The sequence below is a fragment of the Heteronotia binoei genome, chromosome 8, assembly GCF_032191835.1.
Source record: "Heteronotia binoei isolate CCM8104 ecotype False Entrance Well chromosome 8, APGP_CSIRO_Hbin_v1, whole genome shotgun sequence".
In the NCBI taxonomy this organism is placed as follows: domain Eukaryota; kingdom Metazoa; phylum Chordata; class Lepidosauria; order Squamata; family Gekkonidae; genus Heteronotia; species Heteronotia binoei.
In genome coordinates, this window is record NC_083230.1 from 108,997,948 (window position 1) to 109,019,458 (window position 21,511).

Genomic DNA, 21,511 nt, shown 5'->3' on the forward strand with positions numbered 1-21,511 from the left:
GGTTTGCACAAGGGAGAAGCATGTATCAAAATGGGAATTTCTCATGTTAAAACAGCAGGGATTACAAGTTTGAAATCACCTCCGCTTTCACCTAGATGGTGCCCTTTCCCTTCCATTCATTCCCTCCTCAAAAACTTACCTTGTCAGTGAAGCCTCTAGCTGAATCCCTTAAGTCTAACCGCAGACAGCTGAAGTTCTTTATTCGCTCTTTGATTCCCTTCCATCTCCCATTCATTGTTGCCAGGGGTGGAATTCTAGCAAGAGCTCCTTTGCATATTAGGCCACACACCCCTGATGCAGCCAATCCTCCAAGAGCTTACAAAAAAAACCCTTGCAAGCTCTTGGAGGACTGGTTACATCAGAGGTGTGTGGCCTAATATGCAAAAGAGCTCTTGCTAGAATTCCACCCCTGGTTGTTACCACCTTCCAAGTCCATTCAAATGGCAGCCTCCTTGGAGCATGGTCCTGTGTTTCCTTGCTTCTGTTATACTGCAAAGCCAGTTTGGTGTCGTGGTTAAGAGCGGCGGACTCTAATCTGGAGACACCAGGTTTGATTCCCCACTCCTCCACATGCAGCCAGCTGGGTGACCTTGGGTCAGTCACAGTTCTCTCAGAGCTCTCTCAGCCCCACCGACCTCACAGGGTGTCTGTTGTGAGGAATGGACGGGAAGGAGATTGTAAGCTGCTTTGAGACTCCTTAAGGTTGATAAAAGTGGGGTATAAAGACCTCCTCTTCCTTCTTCCACAATGTGCATTATACTGTATATAAATAAAGATCCAAGGATACCTGTCCAGGTGTTTCATGGCTGTATCACAGCTGTATTGCACCATGGCCTTTGTTGTCTTTGATAACTGTGTAAAGCTAGATACAGCTGGCCATTAAATCTTGTTCAGTAGCAAGTTTTAGCAAGATATGTCTAAGCCTACTCCTATCATGGTTTGTTACCAAAGCTCCTTTCCAAGTGCAAGAGGAACCATTCCAGAACTTCCACTGTGTGCATAGGACCTAAATCAATCATTCCTGTGGTCTATAGGCACAAGAACTACAAAGAACCCAGATACCAGGGATGGGAAAGATCTACACCTGAGGCACCATAGATGTCAAGGAAGGCTTCAGAGCACCTGCTTTGCATGCAGAAACTCCTAGATTTTCTCCTTGGCATCTCCAGTAAGTAATGTGAAAGGCCTGGAGAGCTGATTCAAATTAGACAATAATGGCCTCGACAGACCAACAGTAGGACTCAGTATAAGTCAGACTCATGCCTTTAGCCACTCAAGAGTGGACAATAGTGTGTCAGGTAAAACCAGGGGTGGAATTTTAGCAGAAGCTCCTTTGCATATCAGGCCACACCCTCTGATGTAGCCAATCCTCCAAGAGCTTACAAGGCTCTTTTTTGTAACGTCTTGGAGGATTGGCTACATCATGGGTGTATGGCCTAATATGCAAAGGAGCTCCTGCTAGAATTCGATCCCTGGGTAAAACAGTGATTTAACTAAGTAGAAGGTAGCCTCATAAACTCTCAATACTGTTCTTTAATTGGGCTTAGATCTTTGTACTCATAAAGTACCTCTTTGTACCATGGGAACCAACTCAGAACAGACACCTATAGACATTTTAAGAAAAATATAGACAAGCTGGAACGGGTCCAGAGGAGGGCAACGAAGATGGTGATAGGGATGGAAACCAAGTCCTACGAGGAAAGGTTAAAGGAGCTGGGCATGTTTAGCCTGGAGAGGAGGCGACTGAGAGATGATAGAATCACCATCTTCAAGTTCATATAGAGGATAGTGCAGAATTGTTTTCTGTGGCCCCAGAAGGTTGAACCAGAACCAACGGGTTGAAATTACATCGAAAGAGTTTCCAGCTGAACGTTAGGAAGAATTTCCTGACAGTCAGAGTGGTTCCTTGGTGAAACAGGCTTCCTGAGGTGATGGGCTCTCCTTCTCTGGAGGTTTTTAAACAGAGGCTAGATGGCCATCTGACAGCAACGTGGATCCTGTGAATTTAGGGGGAGGTATTTGTGAAGGTCCTGCATTGTTCAGGGGGTTGATGACACTGGAGGTCCCTTCCAACTCTATGATTCTATGATACTTTTATTGTAGAAGAAAAAGAAGTGTTGGTTTTTATACCCCACTTTTCTTTACTGTAAGGAGTCTCAAAGTGGCTTACAACCATTTTAAGAACATTAGAACATATGAGAAGCCATGTTGGATCAGGCCAATGGCCCATGCAGTCCAACACCCCGTGTCACACAGTGGCCCAAAGAACGAGGTGCCATCAGGAGGTCCACCAGTGGGGCCAGGACACTAGAAGCTCTTCTACCGTTGCCCCCTCAAGCACCAAGAATACAGATCATCACTGTCCCACTTCCTTTCTTCTCCCCACAATAGGCAGCACCTTGCGGGGTAAGTAGGACTGAGAAAGTTCTGAGATAATGGTGACTGGCCGAAGGTCACCCAGGTAGTTTCATGTGGAGCAGGAGCGGAGAATCAAACTTGGTTCTCCAGATCAGAGTCCACCACTCTTAACCACTGTTGCGTTCTATGAGTATGTAGTTAAAATCTGGCCAGTCCTCTTTTAAATGCAAACGAAGGCATTTGTTATGTTACATAGCTCATAGATATAAAGAGAGTGATATTGTGGTAGAGATAGAAGCAATGTGATGCCAGATAATTTTAATCCCTAGAAATTGCTTCTTTTTGCTCTCCTTTTTATGTGCACGTGCGTTAAATGCTGCTGTCACTTCTGACTTATGAAGTGACCAGTGTTCCCTCTAAGTTGAGTTGGAGTGAGCTAGCTCACAGTAGCCTCTAGCTCACACATTTGTGTCTTAGCTCAGGAAGGACGACCCCAGAGCACACTAATTTATGCAGTAGCTCACAACTTGAATGCCAGTAGCTCACAAAGTCGAATTTTTGCTCACAAGACTCTGCATCTTAGAGGGAACATTGGAAGTGACCTATGAATTAATGACCGATTTCACACTAGCCTTATGCCACTCTCACTCTCCTCTTCTCTGTGGGGCTTTGATCGGATTTCAGCTATCTGCCCCGGGGCTGCAACTCACTCCGCCTCTTTCGCACAGCAAACAAGATCCTCTAAAAACCAGTTTCTGTTTGCTACAGAGGAAAAGGTGAAGCTAGTTACAGCCCCGGGGCAGATAATGTGAAATCCAACAGAAGCCCCGCAGAGAAGAGAAGCGTGAGAGTGGCATAAAGCTAGTGGGAAATCGGTCAATGACTTCTAAAGCATCTTATTGTTAACAGCCTTGCTCGGGTCTGGACCTCCGGGGTTGGAAAATGCCAAGCTGAATTGCTTCTCAGAAGGGGAGCAGGCTGGGGCTTCTGTTCGGGGTAGTGGAGGGCAATTTAATGCCTACTGCCTACTTTTCTCAGTCAGAGATCAGTCCAAGATATGCACAGGAAACTCTGAGGAGATTTACCTTGGCTAAAAGGGAGTCCTGGGGGGGGGGCTCCTTTGAGGCTTTGAGGGGTCTCCAGAGACGAGTTGCATATTCATCATCTGCACAAGTTTCCAGAGTCATTTATTTGACATAAGCTCAACAGGATCCTAACCTTCTTTGAGACTGCTAAACATCTAAAGCTATGCAAGACCGGTGTTGGATCTGGATAACTGCAGAAAAAGGTACTGATGACTATCTTCATTCCGGGACTATTTAAATCAGAAGGTGGGAAATAGAGATTCAGAAAGCTTGGAAGAAGAAGGGGAGAAGGGGTGAAATTTGAACTTTGTAAATTTAAAGGACAGTGCTAAAAAGTGGAAAGGAATTTATTGTTTTGTCTACTTGCGGTTTTGGTAAAAAAGCCCCATCGTCACAGATTTGCAGCTCTCACAGTCAACACAGGAAATACGTCAAACATCGCGAGATCTCTTTACCAGTGAAAACTGGATTTGGTGGCAAGAAAAGCAGGAAGTGTCGGCTGGAAAAGGGAAATCATTGAAGCAGCTAGCCTACTCTAGGACTATAATATCATAGAAAAACATTGGCGGCCATTGCTAGGAGGTCAAAATTTAAACAAAGTTTTTTAAGTGTTCGGGATGTTAAAAATTGGTGAAGCTGACAGAGGTGACAATTATAAGGTAAATACTATTGGACATTATTGCTGATAATTATTTTAGAAGCCTTTTGAAGGAAAAATTTTTAAAGGGAAGCAGAAAGTCGCGACTGCCATTTTGGAAGAAATAAAAACTTTAAAAATTAATATCTGAGCCCAGGAGGCTCTGAGGATGGCAAAATTAGGCTTATTGAAAAGGGCAAGCCTTACTCTATCAAACCTGATAGTTTAAATTTATTTTGGAGAGGTCAAAATTTTCGGTGTTTTTTTTAAATGTCAGAGCATAAGTTAACCTGTGCAAGGACTGCCTCAATGGAGAAAATGCAAGAGCAATTAGAAGCAATGGAAGCCAGGATGATGAAAGGGGTGAGAGATATGATAACTGCTTCTAAAAAAGAAATTAGAAAAGACATTGAAGAGCTAAGGAAACATATAGAAGATCTCAGAAATGAGACTGTGGTAACATCAAAGAAAGTGCAAGAGGTGGAAGAGAGAGTGAAAGTACATGATTCCACCTTGTTAAAAATGCAAGAAAAGGTGGCAATTCATGACTGCAAATTGATGGAAACCCAGATACGTCTGAGAGGAGTACCTGAGGATGAAGAGACTGATTTGAAAGGATATATAATAAGAATAATTGCAGAATTTTTGGAGGAAGAACCCGAAGGAACTAGAAGCATGTATGACTATATGTATAGAGTGAATTCACTATATGCCAAGAAAAATAATCTACCAAGAGATGTGGTTATAAGATATATGACAAAAGAAATGGTGGGAAAAATCTTGAATAAAAATTTTGAAGACATTAATAGTGGGAGGCAGCAGAGTAAGAATCATGAAAGAATTGCCAAGACAAGTGATAAATGACAGAGAAGCATATAAAACATTGACAGAAAAACTACGTGACAATGAAATTAGGTATAGATGGATAATACCTGAAGGTCTGAGCTTTGAACTGCAAGGAAAAAAAGGATTACAATTACAAGCACACAGGAACTGCATAGGTTTTATGAAGAACATAAAGAATTTGCACCATGATGGATTACAAATTATTATCTTGGAATGTAAATGGACTAAATTCACCACAAAAAAGAAAGGCAATGTTTCATTGGATTAAAAAGCAAAATTGTAATATAGTTTGTTTACAAGAAATGCATATCAAACAAAAGGATTACAAATTTTTATGGAATAAACAACTGGGACTAGAATTTTATTCATTGGCTGAACAGAAGAAAAGGGGAGTGATTTTCTATATTAAACAAGAATTGGAGCCAAAATTAGTGTTTAAAGATAAAGATGGAAGATTTGTAGTGGTAGAAATAATATTAAATGCAAAAAAAACGTTGTTATTGGGACTGTATGCACCAAATTGTGCAAAGGATGCTTTTTTAAAAGACATTATACAACAATTTGATGAACTGACTTATGACCAAGTTTTGATAATAAGGAAGGAAAATTGCCAGTCTTTTTTTGAATTGGTCAAACAAGAAAATTTGGAGGATATATGGAGGAAAGTGCGGGACTATACCTTTTTTTCAGCAAGACATAAAACTTTTTCCAGAATTGACATGTTGTGGGGCAATAAGGACTTAGGCCTTATAACAAAGAAAATAGAGATTTTACCTAAAATTGGGGCTGACCATAACCCAATAATGTGGATTACAAAATTGTCTAAGAAGTTGAGAAGATGGAGATTGAATGAAGATTTACTATAGAATAAAGAAATAGTGACATCTCTAGAAAATGAAACTAAAGCTTTCTTCCAAATAAACGATAAAGAGGATATAGAATTTCAGACGGTCTGGGATGCTTATAAAGCAGTAATGAGAGGAATATTGATTACATTGAATAACAAAGATAAGAGGGCAAAAGAAAAACAGATGTTGGACATTCAAAATGAAATAAAGAAAAAAAGAAGGGGAACTGAGAAAAAGGCCAGGGAAAAAGAAAATTATAAGGGAGATTACAATATTACAAACGCAAATGAGACATTTGTTAAATAAAGAACTGGAATGGAATCTGAAAAGATTGCAGCAGAAATCTTTCGAGGGAGCAAACAAACCCAAAAAATATTTGGCCTGGCAACTGAAGAAAAAGAGAGAAAGTAAAATTATTACTAAAATTGTGGTGGATGGAAGAGAGGTGGTAGATCAAGAAGGAATAAAAAGAGAATTCTTTAAGTATTATGCCAAGTTATGTAAAGGTGTTAAAATAAGGAAAGAAAAGATGGATGAGTACTTACAAAAGATAAAAATAGCACCCTTAGCAGAAAATATGCGAAAAGTTTTGACCGAGCCAATTGAAAAAATAGAAATTGAAGCTGCAATTAATGCAATGAAAAATGGAAAAGCACCTGGGCCAGATGGATATATAGCTAATTTTTTTAAAACCCTCAAAGAGGAGTTAATCCTGAAACTTCAGAAATTGATGAATATGATAAGAACAAAAGGGAAAATACCAAATACATGGAAGGAAGCTGTTATTTCATTGATTCCAAAGGAAGATAGAGGTGTTATGAATGTAAAAAATTATAGACCAATTTCATTATTAAATAACGACTATAAAATATATACAAGAATCTTGGCAGAACGGTTTAAACAATATTTGATAAATTTTATAAAGGAAGATCAAGCGGGGTTTCTTCCCAAAAGGCAAATAAGAGACAATATCAGAACTGTTGTATATATTGTAGAATATTATGAAAGACATCCAGAAAAGGAAGTAGCATTATTCTTTGTGGACGCAGAAAAAGCATTTGACAATTTAAATTGGGATTTTATGTTTGCAGTAATGGAGAAAAAGGAGCTGGGAGAAAGCTTTATAAGAATGATAAAAGCAATATATACTGAACAACGTGCAAGGCTATGTATAAATGCTAATCTTACAGAAGACATGATAATTAGTAAAGTACAAGACAAGGTTGTCCGCTTTCTCCACTGTTGTTTATAATGACTCTTGAAATATTACTGATGCAAATTCAAGAAGATAAAGAAACAGAAGGATTAAAAGTAAAAGGATTTACTTACAAATACAGAGCATTTGCAGATGATATAATGTTTATAAATGAAAACCCTATACAAATAAAGCCTTTGCTGTTAGCCAAAATACAAGAATATGGGGAGTTGGTGGGACTTTGTATTAATAAAGAAAAATCAAAACTTCTATGTAAAAATATGCAAATAAATATGCAACAAGAATTGCAGAGACTAACGGGCTGTGAAGTTACCTCCAAGGTATAATATTTGGGTGTGGAGATAACAATGAAGAATATTGATATGTTTAAAAATAATTATGAGAAGCTATGGCGTAAAATGAATGAAGATATGTTAAAGTGGAATAAACTTAATTTGTCACTGTTGGGTAGAATAGCCACAATTAAAATGAATATTCTACCAAGAATAATCTATTTGTTTCAAACTATTCCAATTGTGAAAAACAGTAAACAATTTAATAGATGGCAAAGAAAAAATTCAGAGTTTGTGTGGGCAGGGAAGAAACCAAGAATTAAAATGAAAATTTTAATAGATGCAAAAGAGAAAGGCAGATTTCAGTTACCAGATTTAAAATTATATCATGAAGCAGTTTGCTTAGTATGGATAAAAGAATGGATAATGTTGTTAAACAAAAAACTCTTAGCGTTGAAAGGTCATGGAAATAAATTTGGCTGGCACGCTTATATGTATTATGGGGAAAAAAAGATAGATGGCTTTTTCTCTCACCATTATATAAGAAACAGCTTGCTAAATACATGGATGAAATATAAGAAATATGGAGATGAGAGAAAACCGTTATGGATAGTGCCAGCCAAAGTGATAAAAATAACAGCTGAGACGGGTGAAGAAAAGTGGTTGTCATATAATCAACTATTAAAAATACAAAATGGCAAAATAGAATTGAAAACTGCTGAAGTGCTGAATAATAAATATGATTGGTTTCAAATGCAACAAATAAAGACGTGTCATAGTATTAAAGAGAACTGTTCTAAAATGATGTATAGATGGTATATGACTCCTAAGAAATTGGCAAAGATGAATAATAAGATGCCAGACAGGTGTTGGAAATGTAAAAAACATGAAGGTTCTTTCTACCATATGTGGTGGACTTGTGAAGGAGCAAAAAAGTATTGACAGATGATTCAACAAGAAATTTCTAGGATCTTGGGATATGAATTTAAGAAAGTTGCAGAGACTTTTTTGTTGGGATTACAAATGGAAAAATTTCCAAAAGAAGACAGAACTATAATTTGGCACTTGCTTTCAGCTGCTAGGACATTATATGCGCAGTTGTGGAAGCAAGAAAAAATACCAGAGAAAGGGGATTGGATTGTAAAAGTTATGACATGGAGTGAAATGGACAAATTAACAAGAATTTTAAGAGACTATGATTTAGAAGTTTTTAAGATGGAGTGGAAAAAGTTCAGAAGATATGTAGAAAAGGAGTGGAAAATAAAAGGACATTGGACAATTTTTTATAATGATTAAGTCTTAGAAAAAAGAAGAATATTAATTTTTGTTTTTATTAGTTAAGGGTACCTTTAAACATGAGTATTTTAAGTAAATAACACCGGCGGGGGTCAAGTAACGGGGGGAGGGGTGGGTAGAAAGTAATATATGGGATAGATAAAAGAAGCTATTAATGATGCAAGAAATATAATTTGTTACCATATGTTACCAAATAAAAGTGTTTTAACTCAACAGCCTTGCTCGGGTCTTGAAAACTGAGGGCCATGGGATTCTTGATTGAGTCACTCCATCTCCTGTTGGGTCTTCCTCTTTTCCTGCTGCCTTCAGCTTTTCCTAGCTTTCTTGTCTTTTCCACTTACTCTTGTCATTCCACGATGTGACTAAAGTACAATAGCCTCAGTTTAGTCATTTTAGCTTCCAGGAAGAGTTCAAGCTCGATTTGATCTAAAACCTACTTAATCTTTTTGGCAGTCCATGCCGGTATCCCTATAACACCCCATATAGAATGGATCAACTTTCTTCATGTCAACTTTCTTCACTGTCCAACTTTCACACCCATTTTTATACAACATAGGCAGGGGGTGGGAAATCAGCTTCCCAGATGGAACATTCAGAATTTCTAGCATCTGAAACAAAAATGAAGCTGAGAAAGAAAGAAAGAAAGAAAGAAAGAAAGAAAGAAAGAAAGAAAGAAAGAAAGAAAGAAAGAAAGAAAGAAAGAAAGAAAGAAAGAAAGAAAGAAAGAAAGAAAGAAAGAAAGAAAGAAAGAAAGAAAGAAAGAAAGAAAGAAAGAAAGAAAGAAAGAAAGATTTGCCATATGGCTGCTTATTTCTACATCTCTAACTGCAACAAAATACATAGTTGCTCAGCAGGCGATGGGACATTCCTACTAAGACTAGGTATGCTTCCTAGAATGTCCCTAACGTAACACTGACCAAAGGTGGAATTCTAGCAGGAGCTCCTTTGCATATTAGGCCACACACCCCTGAGGTAGCCAATCCTCCAAGAGCTTACAAGGCTCTTTTTTGTAAGCTCTTGGAGGATTGGCTACATCAGGGGTGTGTGGCCTAATATGCAAAGGAGCTCCTGCTAGAATTCTACCCCTGACACTGACTAACCACTTCTTGCTTTTTTCCCCTAGGGAAACTGAGAAAAACTGGGGGAGGTATGGGATTCACCGGACTGCCAGAAGGAGAGCTCGGGAAAGAGATACCTAACTAGGACTCAGCACCGCTTCAGAAGGGTAGGCAGTAGGTGGATGTATAAGCTCAGAACCGTTATTTATTGATAACATTTTGTGTGTGAGCTTTACCAAGCTGATGTAAAATTAATGCTTCTGAAAGACTATATGCTGGAACGAGAGCGTGCCTGTTTATCAGCAGAACAAACAAAATAAATAATAGCCCCCAATCCAGTGATGTTGGGGCTGAAGCAGAAGGTTGTCTGTTGTTACACACGAAGCCTTCATTCTCCATGCCAGTCAGAAGAATCAGGAATTGCAAAGAGAAACCGCCAACCACCAACACAGTATTTCCTGCAGCTGGCCAGCAGTAGGGGCTTGTAGCATCCAGAGACACACTTGCATAAAGAAGATCGGCAGGCTGCAAATCCATAGGTGGTTTGCACAGCTTCCTTACACAAGGTCCCTGTCTGATGCTGCATGGTATCAGTGCTAGTAGACTCACTTGTAATGCCTGAAGTTTGGGTGTATGAAATGCTCCATTAGCCATTTGAAAACATAAGAAGAGGCCTGCTGGATCAGACCAGTGGTCCACCTAGTCCAGCATCCTGTGTCACACAGTGGCCAACCAGTTCCTCTGGAGGGCCACCAACAGGGTATAAAGGCCACTGTGTGAAACAGGATGCTGGACTAGATGGATCACTGGTATGATCCAGCAGGGCTCTTCGGATGTTCTTATGAAAGCCTCAGTCTTTATACCCCCTCATGTTGCCTCCTGGCTCTGGAATTCAGGTTAGTGCACTGAGTTTGGAGGATACCCTCAGTCATGGCTAATAAACCTATCCTCCATAAATCTATCTAACCCCCCTCCCCCTTTTAAACTGTTTATTCCTGTGGCAGTCACTGCATCCTCTGTCAACAAATTCCGCATTTTAATCAATTGTGTAGCATTCTCCTTTAGGCTTTCCCCAATGTCCTTGGTGGTTAAATCTGATGAGGAAACTGAAGTTCGAACTCGATGCATTTCTGTCCATCCATTGTTAACTGTGCCATTATGAGGAGAGCTACACCCTGGACTTTCCAAATGAATTCAGAAGTTCTCAAGAGAAATATCTCAGGAAGTTCAAGTACAGCCCTTATAGCTAACTACCTCTATCTGACTGTGAGACAGCCAGTCTATTTACCTACCTACATACCTACCTACTTACCTAATATTCCTCATGTGCTCTGCAATTTCCTAGGAGAGCACTGGATTATGCTTAAAGCTAAACATTATTTCATTAATTTTATTAAAATTTGCACACCCCATTTTTCAACTCACCAAACTCACCCTTGACTTACTTATAGAGGAGTTAACATACTTTTGACATCTGTTGCTGGATTTCAGCTGATTTAATCACTGTGTGACACAGAGTACTGGACTGGATGGGCCATTGGCCTGATCCAACATGGCTTCTCTTATGTTCTTATGTGACACAGAGTGATGGACTGGATGGGCCATAGGCCTGATCCAACATGGCTTCTCTTATGTTCTTATGTGACACAGAGTGTTGGACTGGATGGGCCATTGGCCTGATCCAACATGGCTTCTCTTATGTTCTTATGTGACACAGAGTATTGGACTGGATGGGCCATTGGCCTGATCCAACATGGCTTCTCTAGATGACCCTGGAGGTCCCTTTCAACTCTATGGTTCTATTATTCTTACGCTCTAATGATTTGTGTGTGTGTGTGTGTGTGTATTTCGTCTCCTTTGAGTAGTCACCTTTGAGTATTGTGAGGCTTTTGATTTCTTAAAAGGGCCTTGTGATTATTGAACTGCACAGGTTACCTCATGGGTTTGGTGAGTTGAAAAACGGGGCTTGCAAATTTTAATAAAATTAATGAAATAGCGTTTACTGTTTTATTGTATTATCTTGTTGGTTTTTATGATGTAAGCTGCCCTGAGCCCATTTTGGGGGTAGGGGAGGGTATAAATTGAATAAAAGAAATGAAATGAAAATCTGGAGGAAATGGCTGCTTTGGAATGGGAACTCTATGGCAACATATCACATTGAAGAAGATATTGGATTTATATCCCGCCCTATTCTCTGAATCTCAGAGCGGTCACAATTTCCTTTACCCCCCCCCCCCAACAGACACCCTGTCAGGTGGGGCTGAGAGAGCTCTTACAGCAGCTGCCCTTTCAAGGACGACTCCTACAACAGCTATGGCTGACCCAAGGCCATTCCAGCAGCTGCAAGTGGAGGAGTGGGGAATCAAACTGGTTCTCTCAGATAAGAGTCTGTGCACTTAACCACTACACCAAACTGGCTCTCATCAAACTGAAGTCCTTCTTTTCCCGAGACCCCACTTCCCTTAGGCTCCACCCTCAACATCTGCAGGTATTTCCTAACCTGGAGCTAGCAACCCAAACTATGGATGGGAAAAGATGCCATGTTTAAAGCTTCTTCTAGGAAATAAAACCACCCTGCAAGTAAAAAAAAGACAGCAACCCTTGGGAAGAGCGTCTAGACGACCTCTCTTTTTGCTGTTCTAGTTTTCCTCCTGAAGTTTTTTTGAACAAAAGAAAAGAACAAGAGTCCAATAGCACCTTTAACGACTAACAAAATCTGTGGCAGGGGATGAGTTTTTGTGAGTCACTGCTCACCTCAGATACAGCCAGGGCTTCTTATACAAAAATGCATTTTCATATTAAGTCACACCCCCTGCCACCACCATTATTTCACACAGGGCTTTTTTGTAGTTCAGCAGGAACTAATTTGCATATTAGGCCACACACCCCTGACAACGCTATTGTTCCACGCAAGGCTTTTTAACAGAAAAAGCCCAACAGGAACTGATTTGCATATTGGGCTATACCCCCTGCCTCTAAGCCAGCCGGAATGGGTTCCTGTGAGCTGCATACAGCTAAAATGTGACTCTATCTGTCCTATATATTGGAAAGTGGAGTGATTTTAGATGCCAAATGACATTAGCAGGCAAATGACAATAGTAGATTAATGACAATAGCATTCAAAAATGCCATTCTCCACAAACAATCTGAAGTGGTTTTGAAGTTACCACCTCAACACCTTACCATCTCAATCAGCCACACCAGGCCTCAATTCTTGGCTTCCAAAAGCCCTTCGCCACTTCACCTTTCCAGATGCACAGTCTTGATGTCCAGTTGCCAACCTCCAGGTGGGGCTTGGAGACTTCCTGGAATTCCAGGTGGTCTCTAAACGTCAGAGATCAATTCTTTTGGAGCAAATGGCTGCTTTGGAAGGTGGACTTGATGACACTGCACCTTGCTGAGGTCCCTCCGCTCAAACCCCGCCCTCAACGGGCTTGACCCCCAAATCTCCAGGAGAGTTGGCAACCCAGAAGATCGAAAGAAGTGCCTGCATTGAAAACAGCAGAGACTTGTCTTCTATGTAGCTATGGCCATTGTGTGCCTAGAAGCAAACCCGCCTTCCCCTAACACGCAAGACACACATTCGATGCTTTCCTCTCACCACCAACTTTCCAAACCGTTCCCCAAGTGAACCCTAGAACGGAGGAGTTCATAAATGTTAAATTAGAAAGACTTTGCTCAGCGATGCAAACCATGGCTGTGACCTGAAGCAAGAATGTACAATACCTTTCTGTTGGATTTCCTGTCACTCTCATTCCCTTTGAAGCTCTTCTCTTCCCTTTCAGGAAGACAGAGCAGAGGGAGTTCAGATTCATGGCCCGGTCCCCTGTTGTCCCTCATTCCATAGGCACCGGAATCCAGATGAAACCTTCGGCTCCTCGCCATGCACAAAGAAAAAACCCAATCTTACTTTCATCAAGGAACTTTCTTCCCCTTTTCTGAAAGTTTCCTTGGTTGAGCACCCGTGAGCCTTATTATACAGTCATCCGGCACTAGTTACCACAGCCTCGTTAAAGGGAAAGCGTTTGAGAAGCTCTCATGAAAAGAGCCTTCAACAGTCGGAATGAAATCGCGCCAAGTCCCTTTCTTCCTTGCACTTTGAGGCGCCGTAGAACTGAATGAATCTCCACGGACACTCCATCCGCAAGCAGATCATAGGGGTCTCGATGGCCCCTCGCTAACCTTCATGGTTATCTTTATTACAGCAACCCGCTCCACTATCGAAAAGTTGAGTCAGCATTTTTATTTTATGAAGGAAAAACCCGAGAGATTTTTTTTTTGTTCTAAAGGCCGCAACACTCCTTTCAGACTCCTCTTCAGTAGCTCAGTTAGCACAGTTCTGCTCTTTAAAAAATAATAATTACAACAGCCATGATTGTTACTTCTTCCTTTAATTGTGATTAGCATTAAAGCTGCAAAGAATTACCTGAACCAAAAAATTCATTGCCGATGAAAACTTCCCCCCTTCTTTCATCTTCTTTGTTCTCTGGAACATCCTCCTGTGGAAACCATGGGGTGACTGAATGTTACCTCTTTCTTTTTCATTTGTAAAATTCGTTTCTGTTTTGTCAGGTTTTGGGGAGAGGGGTTGTGGCTCAGTGGAAGAGCCTCTGCTTTGCATGACAGTCCCAGGTTCTATCCCTGGCATCTCCAGTTAAAAGGACCAAGCAGGAGGTGGTGTGAAAGACCTCTACCTGAGACCCAGGAGAGAAGAAGAAGATAGAAGATATTGGATTTATATCCCACCTTTCACTCTGAATCTCAGAGCGGTCACATTCTCCTTTACCTTCCCCCCACCCCACACACACAACAAACACCCTGTGAGGTAGGTGGGGCTGAGAGAGCTCTCGCAGAAGCTGCCGTTTCAAGGATAAATCTGCAAGAGCTATGGCTGACTCAAGGCCATTCCAGCAGGTGCAAGTGGAGGAGTGGGGAATCAAACCCAGTTCTCCCAGATGAGGCTTTTTTCTTGGAGGATTGGCTACATCAAGGGTATGTGGCCTAATATGCAAAGGAGCTTCTGCTAGAATTCCACCTCTACTTCTAGTTCTCCACAAACCACTGATAGTTGTGCAAATTATTTCCCCCCATATGCACTCATTGAATGCCATTAAAGATGCCTTCTTCTTATCCTCGATCAGTTGGTATTGAAAACCAACAAGGTACCTGACATTTCAGGATAAAACCATCATGACTTGCAGTAAGAACCACCAGTGACCCGGGTTGACACTACTGAAATGAAATAGGCATCCATAACCCTTTCAGTCTGTGACTTCTACAATACTAACATGATCTGAATTGCCTCGTGATTTTGACCCCATTTTACCTCTAGTTTATGGTTATGACTTCCCTAATAGAAGGGAAATAAACCCTTCCTTTGAAATAATGAATGCCACCTATTGTTCATTCAGTATTGTTTCCCATATACAAGAAAATATTTCCTTCTTTAAATATATGCAAAAAGTACATATACATATTTTGCCATCAAGTTGCAACCAACTTACATTGACTCCATAGGGCAGGGGTGTCATACAGGCAGCCAAAGGGCCAAATCAGGCCCCTGAGCAACTGGCTGTCATCTACTTCCCTCTCCCTTCCTCTTGCTTCCTTCTGAATAACAGCTTGCTTTGCAATCACACAGGAGCTACAGAGAAAAGCCACTTTTTTCTGCACTGGCTGAGGCTCCTCCCTTGGGGAGAAAGTGGGGAGGAATAGCTTGCTTTGCCAGGCTCTCTCAATCCCACAACAGAGCTACTGAACCAAGCTTCTCTTCCTTCTGTTGGCTGAGGCTCCTCCCCCTTTTAGTCCTCTGGGAAAGGAAGGAAAGAACCAGAGCTTCTTTTGCCCAGTTGCATGGATCACTTGGGAGAAATACAAATAAAGCACTTTTAAAACCAATGAGTGCTAATATTTTAAGCATGTTTTATTTTAAGGGTTGTTTTTTTTTAAAAAATCTTCAATTGTGTTTGTCTGTGTCCTTTATAAAGTTTATATCTCTGCTACCTGATCTTAAAAAGTTACACACATGGCCCAGTCCAATATGGCCTGGCCTGACAAGATCTCATTTATGTCAGATCCGGCCCTCATAACCAATGAATTTGACACCCCTGCTGTAGGGTTTTCAAGGCAAGAGGTGTTCGGAGGTGGTTTGCCATTGCCTGGCTCTTGCATTTGATGGTGGTCTCTCATCCAAATACTAAGGCCAACCCTACTTAGCTTTCAAGATCTAATGAGATTGGGTTAGCCTGAGCTATCAAAGTCAGGGCAACCACCTATACCTATATTCATTTAGATGTAATAGTTTAATGCCAGGGCCATCTGCACCCGATTTACATTAATCTAAGTCCATTGAGGTCAATGAGTTCAGAAGGATGTAACTCTGTTTCAGACTGCACTGTGGAGCACCTAAAGAGAACACCAGCCCTCTGTTGTCAACCCTCTATTGGCAACATTGGCACCCCTCCCCACTCTACTTGTATCCGTGCCTACCAGGTTGGCAGGCTCAGCACCACAGTAGAGTATGGACTAGCAAGTGAGCAGAGCCAGTTTGGTGTAGTGGTTAAGTGTGCGGACTCTTATCTGGGAGAGCCGGGTTTGATTCCCCACTCCTCCACTTGCACCTGCTAGCATGGCCTTGGGTCAGCCATAGCTCTGGCAGAGGTTGTCCTTGAAAGGGCAGCTGCTGTGAGAGCCCTCTCAGCCCCACCCATCTCACAGGGTGTCTGTTGTGGGGGGAGAAGATATGGGAGATTGTTAGCTGCTCTGAGACTCTGATTCAGAGAGAAGGGCAGGGTAGAAATCTACAATTCTTCTTCTTCTTGTACAAATGTATGCGCTAAGTGCTGTAAAGTCCCTTCCAACTTATGGTGACCTTATGAACATATGAAGCTGCCTTATACAGAATCAGACCCCCGGTCCATCAAAGTCAGTATTGTCTACTCAGACTGGCAGCGGCTCTCCAGGGTCTCAAGCTGAGGTTTTTCACACCTATTTGCCTGGACCCTTTTAGTTGGAGATGCCGGGGATTGAACCTGGGACCTTCTGCTTACCAAGCAGATGCTCTACCACTGAGCCACCGTCCCTCCCGTCATGAATGAATGCCCTCCCAAATGGCCTGTTGTTAACAGCCATTCTCAGGCCTTGAAAATGGAGGGCTGTGGCTTCCTTGATTGAGTCGATTTATCTTCCTTGATTGAGTCGATTTACCTCTTTATATGAATGCATCAGCCTTATTCTCATAGAATCACATTCTGCTCTTAGTATGCACATAACGGTAAAGGCAGTCCCCTGTGCAAGAACCAGTCATTTCCGACTCTGGGGTGACGTTGCTCTCACAACGTTTCCACGGCAGGCTTTTTTACGGGGTGGTTTGCCATTGCCTTCCCCAGTCATCTACACTCCCCCCCGCCCCCCAGCAAGCTGGGTCCTCATTTTACCGACCTCGGAAGGATGGAAGGCTGAGTCAACCTGGAGCCGGCTACCTGAACCCAGCTTCCGCTGGGATCAAACTCAGGTCATAAGCAAAGCTTAGGACTGCAGTACTGCAGCTTTACCAATCTGCGCCACATAGACATAGTATATATGTAATGGAACAGTCTGCTCCACCCCTAAGATATGTGATTTAGTTTGATCCTAGTGGATGGAGCTCTTGTTTCAGTTTCCAGTTTTGTATGTTAGCAGAAGTTGTTGCTGGCTGGAGTTGTCTCCTTGCAAATAAATGGCAGATGTTTTGAGCCAGCTTATCTCTGCTGAATAGATCAGAAAATGGGTGCCTGAGTGTATTCTCTAACCTGGGAACCCACAGCCAAAGAGGGACATTACAATGGTGATGGCTCTTCTCTGCCCAGTGTATTAAATTTACCCTGTACTTTTTTTGTCCTGCACTGCCTTTCATTAGAAGAAGAAGATTTATACCCCGCCCTTCTCCCTGAATCAGAGACTCAGAGCGGCTTACAATCTCCTATGTCTTCTCCCCCAACAACAGACATCCTGTAAGGTGGGTGGGGCTGAGAGGGCTCTCACAGCAACAACCTCTGCCAGAGCTATGGCTGATACAAGGCCATTCCAGCAGGTGCAAGAGGAGGAGTGGGGAATCAAACCCGGTTCTCCCAGATAAGAGTTCACACACTTAACCACTACACCAAACTAGCTCTCAAACTGACCATACAATCTCCTATGTCTTCTCCCCCCACAACAGACATCCTGTGAGGTGGGTGGGGCTGAGAGGGCTCTCACAGCAACTGCCCTCTCAAGGACAACCTCTGCCAGAGCTATGGCTGATACAAGGCCATTCCAGCAGGTGCAAGTGGAGGAGTGGGGAATCAAACCCGGTTCTCCCAGATAAGAGTTCACACACTTAACCACTACACCAAACTAGCTCTCAAACTGACCATACAATCTCCTATGTCTTCTCCCCCCACAACAGACATCCTGTGAGGTGGGTGGGGCTGAGAGGGCTCTCACAGCAACTGCCCTCTCAAGGACAACCTCTGCCAGAGCTATGGCTGATACAAGGCCATTCCAGCAGGTGCAAGAGGAGGAGTGGGGAATCAAACCTGGTTCTCCCAGATAAGAGTTCACACACTTAACCACTACACCAAACTAGCTCTCAAACTGACCATACAATCTCCTATGTCTTCTCCCCCCACAACAGACATCCTGTGAGGTGGGTGGGGCTGAGAGGGCTCTCACAGCAACTGCCCTCTCAAGGACAACCTCTGCCAGAGCTATGGCTGATACAAGGCCATTCCAGCAGGTGCAAGTGGAGGAGTGGGGAATCAAACCCGGTTCTCCCAGATAAGAGTTCACACACTTAACCACTACACCAAACTAGCTCTCAAACTGACCATACAATCTCCTATGTCTTCTCCCCCCACAACAGACATCCTGTGAGGTGGGTGGGGCTGAGAGGGCTCTCACAGCAACTGCCCTCTCAAGGACAACCTCTGCCAGAGCTATGGCTGATACAAGGCCATTCCAGCAGGTGCAAGAGGAGGAGTGGGGAATCAAACCTGGTTCTCCCAGATAAGAGTTCACACACTTAACCACTACACCAAACTAGCTCTCAAACTGACCATACAAGCTTCTTCTCCGAGGTCAAAGGTACAAGCTGATCCCGCCTTCCCCCAGCTAGGACTGCCAAGTTCCTGGGCTGGGCAGGGTTCCCCTTGCCCTGGAGGTTCCCAACCCACCAGCCTTCATTGGGCCAGCAGGAAGGATCCTCCCCCAACATCACCAGCACAATGACATCATTCGCAGAGCTGAACTGGTAAAAGTGCTGGGGGTAGGGTTGCCAGGAGCCCCGTAGCTACGGTGGGGGACTGTTTTTGTGTGCGCACAGTGTGATGATGTCACTCACGAGTGATGTCATCATGCCAGTGACATTGTGCACCGACCGCTCTAGGAGCTTCCTGGAAAACTCTATGGTTTTCCCAGAAGCTTTAGCAATTTGGGAAGGAAAACTCTATGGTACCTATTGTACCATAGAGTTCCCCCTCCCAAATTGCTAGAGCATCCGGGAAAACCATAGAATTTTCGCAGAAGCTCCTAGAGCGGTCATTGCATGATGTCACTGGCATGATGACATCACTCGTGAGTGACATCATCACACTGTGCGCACACAAAAACTGTCCCCCACCGTAGCTACGGGTCTCCTGGCAACCCTACCCCCAGCACTTTTACCAGTTCATATCTGCCTGGCAATTCACTAGGATTTCAGCACTTTCAGTTTGGGAAATTCCTGGAGATCTGGGAGTGGGGTCCAGGAAGGGCAGAATTTGGAGAGGGGAGGGAGCTCAGCAGGGATGTAATGCTATGGAGTCCATCCTCTGAAGCAGCCATTTTCTCCAGGGGGAAAGATCTCTGAAGCCTGGAGAGCAGCTGTAGTCTTGGGGAAACTCTGAGTCATCCAAAATTCAACATAAGATACTGACTGGAGGTCTTAAGTTCAGGATCTGAAACATCTCCCTCCCCATCATAGAGTTGGAAGGAACCTCCAGGGTCATCTAGTCCAGCCTCCTGCACAATGCAGGGAACTCACAAACACCCACCCCTAATTTCCCAGGATCTGCATTGCTGTCAGATGGCCATCTAGCCTCTGCTTAAAAACCTCCAAGGAAGGAGAGCTAGGAAGGAGAGCCTCTTTCATAAGCTTGCATGCTATTTCTGTTATTTACATTGGCCCTAACTATTTTGCATGCTTAACCAATGCCCACCCGCTAGATGCAGCACTGCTCACTGTTCCCCCATTTCATCATCTCACAAAGTGTGCATGCACATGAAAGCTTACTTTCTGGATAAAACTTTGTTGGTCTTCAAGGTGCCACTGGACTCCAACTTGGTCCTAACAAAAGGTATTGTTTGGTTCTCCCCCCCCCCACCCCACACCAGGTTTTTTTTTTTTGGTTTTTTTTTTTTGTAGCACGAACTCCTTTGCATACTAGGCCACACACCCCTGATGTAGCCAATCCTCTTGGAGCTTTCAGTAGGACCTGTACTGAGAATCCTATAAGCTCCTGGAGGACTGGCTACATCAGGGGGTGTGGCCTAATATACAAAGGAGTTCCTGCTACAAAAAAAAGCCCTGCCACACACAATTTTTCTTTGGAACAATGTGGCTACCCAGGACCTCTGTTTAATTAAATCTTAGTCCCACAGAAGTTCTGTGTGTACTTACATAACAGGCTTGGCTCCAGTTCTACGAGCAAGCATTCAGATGGGTGGCTCAGCACACATAAAATGCCATGGGTTGACCCTGACTACCAAACTGGAGTTCTACGGCCCAGAGTTCCTTGGGGCAGTCCCCTGGGCTTGTCCACCAGCCAAAAGCTGACAGGACCCATCTCCCCAGCCCCTGCTACCGCTTCAGACCGATCCTTTTGTTTGGAATATAAAGAAGGTCAAATGATCTTTAATAACTGCAAGAGGCCAGAGCCTTCGTTTCTATGACTTATATGAAAATGCCACCCGCCATAAGGCAGTGGCCTTAAGAAGTTTGCTGGGCAAATATTCCACATTGATTTAGGCTGTAATCCCATGAGATAAGCTTCTCGGGAAGAAGGTTAGGTTGACTGGACTTTAAGAGGGAAAATGACCATGTTTAAATTCCACCTTCTCTCTCCTGCCCTTCCTCCGCACACAGTTGCAGAGTTGTTGATAAAGTAAGTTTGACTTTCTGCACTACGGGAAGAAATCAGATTTTCTGTCCTGGGGGCGGAATGGGGACTTCTCATCTGTTTGCTCCTTGAGGGGCAAATCGGATTGCCGCAGCGTGTTTGCCATAACTTGGAACACCCAGAATTCAAATTAGATAGTTATGGTCAGGGCTTTTTTTGTTTTTTTTAGAGAAAGCCCAGTAGGAATTCATTTAAATATTAGACCATGCCCCCTGACATCACCATTGTTTCACACAGGGGTTTTTTTGTGTAGAAAAAGCCCAGAAGGAACTAATTTGCATATTAAGTCATACCCCCTGACACCAAGCCAGTCGGAATTGCGTTCCTGTGTGTTCCTGCTCAGAAAAAGCCCTGGTTATCGTTAGTAATGGTAGAGGCAGGCATTCACATTCAGCAGCAGCTCCTGAACCTAACAGTTCTACCTCCTCCTTCCCACCTTGTCCATTGAATAGTAGGTACAGCGGTATAACAGTCCCTGGATGAGTCCACCACCTTTTATTTTCTACAAAACGACCCCTGGGTAGAGGTCTATAAAATTATGCATGGGGTGGAGAGAGTTGACAAATATTTTTTTTTCTCCCTCTCCCAAAAGACTAGAACTCGAGAGCATCTAATGAAGCTGATGGCCAGTAGATTCAGGATGAACAACAGGAAATGCTTTTTTTACACAGAGAGTGATTAAAATGTGGGATTCACTGCCAGAGGATGTAGTGAGAGCCAC